This window comes from Salvelinus fontinalis, chromosome 39 (genome assembly GCF_029448725.1).
Source record: "Salvelinus fontinalis isolate EN_2023a chromosome 39, ASM2944872v1, whole genome shotgun sequence".
In the NCBI taxonomy this organism is placed as follows: Eukaryota; Metazoa; Chordata; class Actinopteri; order Salmoniformes; family Salmonidae; genus Salvelinus; species Salvelinus fontinalis.
The window spans coordinates 19,430,693-19,440,158 of record NC_074703.1 but is presented as its reverse complement, the minus strand read 5'-3'; positions in this window follow the sequence as shown (position 1 = coordinate 19,440,158).

Genomic DNA, 9,466 nt, shown 5'->3' with positions numbered 1-9,466 from the left:
CGAAGGAGGGGTTGAGGTCAGGAGGTCAGGTCAGATTCCACGAAGGGAGTAATAAGAGTTTAGTATCCTGTTACCCTCTTCCTGTGGAACCATAATATGTAAGGATTGGAGAGAAGGAGTGTCTTATGTGGGATATATATACCTGTGATGGTGAGAAATGTTTGGCTGTCTGAATTACAGCTGTAAAGACCCTTTTTTAATATATATATTATTTCCCCATTATTTAACCAGGTAAGCTAGTTGAGAACAAGTTCTCATTTACAACTGCGACCTGGCCAAGATAAAGCAAAGCAGTGCGACACAAACAACAACACAGTTACACAAGAAATAAACAAGCGTACAGTCAATAACACAATAGAATAAAAAGTCTATAAACAATATGTGCAAATGGCGTGATGAGGTAAGGCAATAAATAGGCCATAGTAGCAAAGTAATTGGGCAGAATTAAACTTGGTTAAGCTTCTCTAGTGTCTGTGAGTTGTTTACTCTGAAAAATAAGAACCTAACAACACAAGACAACATGTGAAAACACAATCTCATGAAATAAATGGGACAACATAGGAGAGGAACATTTCAACATGTGATATCATAGTTACAGTAAAATGCAGGTGTTAATGTTAAAGGACAGAATATTGCTGTATGCTGATTACTTGGGATTCAACTTCTGGGTTACTAGCTACCTGAAGTTGCTGCTGTGCCACCAGGTCTGTGGAGATACTGTAGATTGGCACAAATACATTTCTGCACTTTGTCTAAAGTTGCAGTAAAAAGTATTCTGAATTAAATTATTGTAAAACCTTGTACTCTGACCACAATTTGGAATCTGCCTTAAATGTAATTTCAACTCATAACCTTTTGGTCGCTAGCAGCCTGAAATGTCCTGCTACACTGCAGCTGCACCAAAAGATCTTTGAGCATGAAAGAGATAATGCCACAGCCTTAATGGCAACCATGCTAAAAGCTGCCCAGAATCAAGTAAATAACTGTCCAATTATCACCACCAACATAAAACTAGCAGTACTCAAGGACACTTGAAGTATAAAATAACGTGTGACATCTTGGCTGGGAGTGCATCAATGTTTCTGCAGTGGCACCAGGAACAATGGTGGCCCTCTTGAAGCATGTGGGAACAGCAGAATGGGATAGGGATTGATTGAATATGTCCGTAAACACACCAGCCAGCTGGTCTGCGCATGCTCGGAGGACGCGGCTAGGGATGCCGTCTGGCCAGGCAGACTTGCGAGGGTTAACACGTTTAAATGGCTGCGGTGTAAAACATTGAAACGTGTTAACCCTCGCACCATTGTTCCTGTTCCCAAGGAAGCTAAGGTAACTGAGCCAAACGACTATCGTTTGTCAGTTAGATATTGTAAAAGTCTCAAAAACGTACTCGCAAATTGTTGCCATTTTGGCTACTAGCAATCTTTCCAGTAACCTACTGTCTTCACTGATTCAACTGTTGACAACATGCATCTCACTTGCTGATTGGCAGCAGTAGCCTAACAGAAGATTGCAGGCATGGCTTATTCTAGATGTGGCTTTCATCCAGCTCTTTTTGGTCTCCCATTAGAGGGGATGTCATCCCAATTAATGTGCTCTGTTCATAAGCATTCAGCTTGTACACTGTCAGTTCTGCAGTCAACTTGTTTGGGATAGGGGGCAGTATTTTGACGTCCGGATGAAAAGCGTGCCCAAAGTAAACTGCCTGTTACTCAGGCCCAAAAGCTAGGATATGCATATAATTGGTAGATCTTGATAGAAAACACTCTAAAGTTTCTAAAACTGTTAAAATAATGTCTGTGAGTATAACAGAACTCATATAGCAGTCAAAACCCTGAGGACAACCCCCCCCCCTCCCCTCCCCACCCAAGAAAAAATCATCCTACCACTATTTTCAATGGCTGTCACCTTTATTATAAGGCGAAGTCTTCCAAGATTGCAGTTCCTAGGGCTTCCACTAGCTGTCAACAGTCTTTAGAAAGAGTTTCTGGCTGTTTTTTGGAAAAATGAGCCAGAAATTGTAGTTTTTCTAGGTGGCTCCCATTTTTGCTGTAGTGTTTCCAAGCGCGTGAATGAGAACGCGTACTTGGGTATTTTTCTCCGGTAAAGACAATAACGATTCTCCGTCTTAAATTTGATCATTTATTTACGTATTAGGGTACCTAAGGTTTGATTATAAACGTTGTTTGACTTGTTTGGAAAAGTTTATTAGTAACGTTTGGGATTCATTTTGTATGCATTTTGATGGAGGGAAACTGGGTGGATTATTGTCTGAAGCGCGCCAGCTAAACTGAGTTTTTATGGATATAAAGAATGACATTATCGAACAAAAGGACCATTTGTGATGTAACTGGGACCTTTTGGAGTGCCAACAGAAGAAGATCATCAAAGGTAAGGCATTTATTATATCGCTATTTCTGACTTTCGTGTTGCACCTGCCTGGTTGAAATATGTTTTTCATGGTTTTGTATGAGGGGCGCTGTCCTCAGATAATCGCATGGTGTGCTTTTGCCGTAAAGCCTTTTAGAATTCTGACACGGCGGCTGGATTAACAAGAAGTGAAGCTTTATTTTGATGTATTACACTTGTGATTTTATGAAAGTTAAATATTTATAATATTGTAGTTTGAATTTGGCGCTCTGCAATTTCACCGGATGTTGTCGAAGTGTCCCGCTAGCGGCACGCCTTTCCCAAAAAGGTCTAAAAAAGGCTAACGTAAGTGCATGTGATACAATGAACCACATATTTTATTTATAGCTTGTCACTGTGTAATTGTGATACCTGACTATTAAGTCTGAGTGTGATGGATCAGCTACAGTAAGTTGTGATTTTAACAATAACCCACATGTAACTAGTTGACAGTAAGTTACTGAAATGCAAATGTGAACTTCTTGTGAACCAGCAGCCACTAAGCTACTGGAAGATGCACAATAACAAAGACAGTAGAACTGAAAATGTAAAAAATGATAAAACCACTTAAACTGATACAACATTTCCATTGAAGGTTGGCACTAATACTACATGTTTTAAGCCAAGACCCCAAATATGTTAATGAGCCCCCACTATAAATGTATTATCTTGGGTAGAAAAACTGTACTATTTTACTCGATTATACCGCACATGTATCTGTGAGTTCCTATGTATAGGTGGAACTGGGTTAGAGCTGTCAAATACACAAGCGTCTACTGATATTATAACTGAAGCAGAAATTGGCTGCACCGAGCGGCATTAAGAGAAATCCCATGCGGTCTTGTTTACAAGTTGGAACACTGGAATGTGATGTCATCTACACCTCGATAAAACTGATAGAAATCCTCTTTAATGATTTTCAATTTGAGTGTCCTTATTTCTTGTTCTGAACATGGGTGTGGCTTCGTGACAATGACCACACGAGCTGCCACTCACCAATATGACAGCTCCAGGACACTTAACAGCTCTAACGCTATCATGTGTTTATGCCGTATCTGATTGAAATTAGGCCTTAATGTCAAGTGACCCTGAGCACGGCTACTTTTTAGTTGGTGTTGTCAGATGTTCGCACAATTATTGACTTGATTCCGGGCAACTTTTAGAAAAGTGCAGAAACGTATTCTTGCCAATACATCTGTGGCCAATCACTGTCGTCACCACACTTGGGAAGCAGGAAATTCAGATTGCTGTCATCTAAGAAGTTTGTGAGATCAAATCCCAGGTGTGGTTGCATCCCAAGTGTGCGAACCAATGTTGAGGTCAATTGCGTTTAAATTCCAGTCTATTCAGAAAGTTAACTCAATTCATAATTTCATGGATTGAAGATAGTGTTAAAATTTCTGTCTACTTCCTGAATACAGTACATTTTTCTATATTTACTGACAAAATACAGTTTAGCTGTAGAAATACATTAAAAGTTGTTTCCAATATTTTCACGACAACTCAGTAGCTGGTAGCATACTATAAAATTACAGGAAGTATCCTATATTAAAATTATCCTATAAGTTTAACTGCAATTGCAAGTGAGTAATGCCAAGTTAATTTGCAGAACGGGTCAAAAAGTACCCAAGTGCATTGTGATTGACATAAAAACATGTGAAAACTTGGTTTTAGAACATGTCACATTACACATGTGAAATCATCTGACAGCGTGTTTTTTCAAACAAAAACACGTTTTCACATGATTTCAATTGTGCACATTTTTGAACACTTTACATGTAACATTTGTCTGCATAAAGATGTCAGGATAAAAATCTGCTAGTTTAAGCTAGCTGTATCTGTTTTTTTGGTATTGGATGCTTATCAATTCACAGCCTCCCAAAAATCGCATCTGTGGTGAAAGGCAGACAGAGCTAGAACGGTATTGTCAGCCCACGAGACATCCCAAAAATCGGTCTTCTGACAAAATCGTCTATTGTCCGAACGGTTTGGCCTATACACTATTATGATATGGAAGGATGAGACTCTCACAAACACGTACATGTCGGTTGTCCACAGGCCTGTTTGGGCACTTCCTGAAGGAAGTGCCCAAACAAGGGCACTGCGTTCATCCACCTCTGGCCTGCTCGCCTCCCTACCTCTGAGGAAGTACAGTTCCCGCTCAGCCCAGTCAAAACTGTTCGCTGCTCTGGCACCCCAATGGTGGAACAAACTCCCTCACGACGCCAGGACAGCGGAGTCAATCACCACCTTCCGGAGACACCTGAAACCCCACCTCTTTAAGGAATACCTAGGATAGGATAAAGTAATCCTTCTAAATCCCCCCCCCCCTTAAAAGATTTAGATGCACTATTGTAAAGTGGCTGTTCCACTGGATATCATAAGGTGAATGCACCAATTTGTAAGTCGCTCTGGATAAGAGCGTCTGCTAAATGACTTAAATGTAAATGTAATGAAGGTCCCCCGGTACGTTGAAGAAAATGTATGGAAGTATGGAGACTGTTTAGTGCCAAAAATAAAGGGTTGAATACATATATTTATATTATATCTGAGACACTTCAAAATAAACTTCCTTTAGCTTTTTATGCGGGACTATCTGTTGTTCCTTGTAGTGAGTCAGTTATTCAATGCGTTTGTATGAACTAATAGCAGTAAATCCAAAACAATTTTTTTCATCAAATATTTTTTTTTACATATTTTTTGATACGTCAAGGGGTCTTAAAATTCAAAATCAAATAGCTAAATGATCCTTTGTATGACCTTCTTAAAACTTAGTAAAACCTCCTCTCTCGGCTAAGACAGGGTTTAGACTGTTATGGGTAAAGAATATTAGAACATACAGTTGAAGTCGGAAGTTTACATACACCTTAGCCAAATACATTTAAACTCCGTTTTTCACAATTCCTGACATTTAATCCTAGTAAAAATTCCCTGTTTTAGGTCAGATAGGATCGCCACTTTATTTTAAGAATGTGAAACATCAGAATAATAGTAGAGAGGATGATTTATTTCAGCTTTTATTTCTTTCATCACATTCCCAAAGGGTCAGAAGTTTACATACACTCAATTAGTATTTGGTAGCATTGCCTTTAAAATGTTTAACTTGGGTCAAATGTTTTGGGTAGCCTTCCACAAGGTCCCCACAATAAATCGGGTGAATTTTGGCCCATTCCTCCTGACAGAGCTGGTGTAACTGAGTCAGGTTTGTAGGCCTCCTTGCTCGTACACGCTTTTCAGTTCTGCCCACAAATGTCCTATGGGTTTGAGGTCAGGGCTTTGTGAGGATGAACTGTCTACAGAAAGTAGAACATCTGCTTTGCACTGATATTCAACTGCTGAACAGTACTGTGAAAGGAAAGGAATGAAGGTATATTAGACCTGCACATGCATTGTAGTACAAACAACGTCAGAGCCACCTAAGCGTTAAACCTGTATGTTCAATCTTTATCTTAATCTGCAGTACCTTCCTAACATCACCCACTGGCACTTCTATTACCTACAGTTTGGAAGTCAGACACCCAAATTGGTCTCTGCCAAGCCATTTGACAAAAGCATGAAACAATATAAAGGTCTCTACACACAGGGCACTTACACTTGATTGGGGCCCAGGAATGTGGCCGGTTCTTAACTGTTAATCCCTAAAATTCCTGTGAGAGCAAAGCTGTCTGTCTGCCGACACCTCATGCATGCTGGGTAAGTATGCTCATAACACATTCCCCTGACTCAGTCGGTGGTCGGCCCAGCGGCTTGGTGTCCGGTGCTGGTCCGTTAGGTCCACCCAGTTGGACACATTTGTAACCAGAAATGTTGTTAAATGTTAGCCACCCCATTTGCTTTGTTATACTCATCTTTGATAGATTAAATGCACCCTGCAAGCAGCTTTGCCCTCACAGGAGTTTCAGAGATAAACAGTTAACAACCTGCCATTTTTTGACCAATCCTTTAGCTTTTCTCAAACTAAGTGAAGACATGTATCACAGGCCTACATTGGTGTCATTTGGTCCTATGGTCCATTAGAAGTACATTTTTAAAGTCTTTTTTAGCATACTTTAGCATATTAGCGTGGTCATCTTTGAACGCATCAACAGTATTTTCTCAAAGTCTTTAGGGACTATTATTATGAGTCCAAAAACCTAATTTGGAGGGAATTCGACTTTTAGTCCATGAGTAGAAGATTAGTATATTGCTAATGGTTTCCTTGTTTTTAAATATACACTACTGGTCAAAAGTTTTAGAACACCTTCTCATTCAAGGGTTTTACTTTATTTTTTACTATTTTCTACATTGTAGAATAATAGTGAAGTCATCAAAACTATGAAATAACACATATGGCATCATGTAGTAACCAAAAAAGTGGTTAAAAAACAAATCAAAATGTATCTTATATTTGAGATTCTTCAAATAGCCAACCTTTGCCTTGATGACAGATTTGCCCACTCTTGGCATTCTCTCAACCAGCTTCACCTGGAATGCTTTTCCAACAGGCTTGAAGGAGTTCCCACATATGCTGAGCACTTGTTGGCTGCTTTTCCTTCACTGCGGGTCCAACTCATCCCAAACCATTTCAATTTGGTTGAGGTAGGGGGATTGTGGAGACCAGGTAATCTGATGCATCACTCTATCACTCTCCTTGTGGGTCAAAAAGCCCTTACACAGCCTGGAGGTGTGTTGGGTCATTGTCCTGTTGAAAAACAAATGATAGTTCCACTAAGCCCAAACCAGATGGGATGGCGTATCGCTGCAGAATGCTGTGGTAGCCATGTTTGTTAAGTGTGCCTTGAATTCGAAATAAATCAAAGGCCGTGTCACCAGCAAAGCATCCCCACACCATAACACCTCCTCCTCCATGCTTTACGGTGGGAAATACACATGCGGAGATCATCTGTTCACACACACCACATCTCACAAAGAACCAAAAATCACCAATTTGGACTCCAGACCAAAGGACAAATTTCCACCAGTCTAATGTCCATTGCTCTTGTTTCTTGGCCCAAGCAAATCTTTTCTTCTTATTGGTGTCCTTTAGTAGTGGTTTCTTCGCAGCAATTTGACCATGACGGCCTGATTCATACAGTATCCTCTGAACAGTTGATGTTGAGATTTGTCTGTTACTTGAACTCTGTGAAGCATTTATTTGGGCTGGTAACTCTAATAAACTAATCCTCTGCAGTTAACTCTGGGTCTTCCATTCCTGTTGCGGTCCTCATGAGAGCCAGTTTCATCATAGCGCTTGATGGTTTTTGCGACTGCACTTAAAGAAATGTTCAAAGTTCTTTAAATGTTCTGTATTGACTGAACTTCATGTCTTAAAACTTCTTAGGGCTGCAATCCCGTTAACGGGATCGATATGAGAACAGCCAGTGAAAGTGCAGGGCGCCAAATTCAAACAACAGAAATCTCATCATTAAAATTCCTCAAACATACAACTATCTTATACCATTTTAAAGGTAATCTTGTTGTTAATCCCACCACAGTGTCCGATTGCAAATAGGCTTTACAGCGAAAGCACCACAAGCGATTATAATAGGTCACCGCCAAATCACAGAAAAACACAGCCATTTTTCCAGCCAAAGACAGGAGTCACAAAAAGCAGAAATATAGATCAAATGAATCACTAACCTTTGATGATCTTCATCAGATGACACTCATAGGACTTTATGTTACACAATACATGTATGTTTTGTTCGGTAAAGTTCATATTTATATCAAAAAATCTCAGTATACATTGGCGCGTTATGTTCAATAGTTCCAAAAACATCCGGTGATTTTGCAGAGAGCCACATCAATTTACAGAAATACTCATAATAAACGTTGATCAAAGATCAAGTGTTATACATGGAATTTTAGATCCACTTCTCCTTAATGCAACCACTGTGTCAGATTTTAAAAAAGCTTTACGGAAAAAGCAAAAACCATGCAATACTTTGAGGTCGGCTCTCAGAGCCCAATCAAGCCATACAGGTACCCGCCATATTGTGCAGTCAACAGAAGTCAGAAATTACATTATAAAATATTCACTTCTTCATCAGAATGCACTCCCAGGAATCCCAGTTCCACAATAAATGTTTGATTTGTTCGGTAATGTCCATAATTTATGTCCAAATAGCTACTTTTGTTTGCGCGGTTGGTAAACAAATCCAAAGTCACGAAGCGCTTTCACTAAAAGCAGACGGAATGTCAAAAAGTTCCATAACAGTCAGTAGAAACATGTCAAACGATGTATTGAATCAATCTTTAGGATGTTTTTAACATAAATCTTCAATAATGTTCCAACCGGAGAATTCCTTTGTCTTCAGAAATGCAATAGAACAGAGCACGCTCTCACATGAACTCGCATGGTCAGCGCATGTTCAGCTCATGATAGACCTTACTCAATCCCCTCTCCTTCGTTCCCACTTCACAGTAGAAGCATCAGACAAGGTTCTAAAGACTGTTGACATCTAGTGGAAGCCGTAGGAAGTGCAAAATGACCCATATCCCACTGTGCATTCGATAGGCGATGAGTTAAAAACCTACAAACCTCAGATTTCCCACTTCCTGGTTAGATTTTTTCTCAGGTTTTTGCCTGCCATATTTTTTTATATTTTTTTTATTTCACCTTTATTTAACCAGGTAGGCTAGTTGAGAACAAGTTCTCATTTGCAACTGCGACCTGGCCAAGATAAAGCATAGCAGTGTGAACAGACAACAACGCAGAGTTACACATGGAGTAAACAATAAACAAGTCAATAACATGGTAGAAAAAAAGAGAATCTATATACAATGTGTGCAAAAGGCATGAGGAGGTAGGCAGTAAATCGAATAATTACAATTTAGCAGATTAACACTGGAGTGATAAATCATCAGATGATCATGTGCAAGTAGAGATACTGGTGTGCAAAAGAGCAGAAAAGTAAATAAATAAAAGCAGTATGGGGGTGAGGTAAGTAAATTGGGTGGGCTATATACCGATGGACTATGTACAGCTGCAGCTATCGGTTAGCTGCTCGGATAACAGATGTTTAAAGTTGTTGAGGGAGATAAAAGTCTCCAACTTCAGAGATTTTTGCAATTCGTT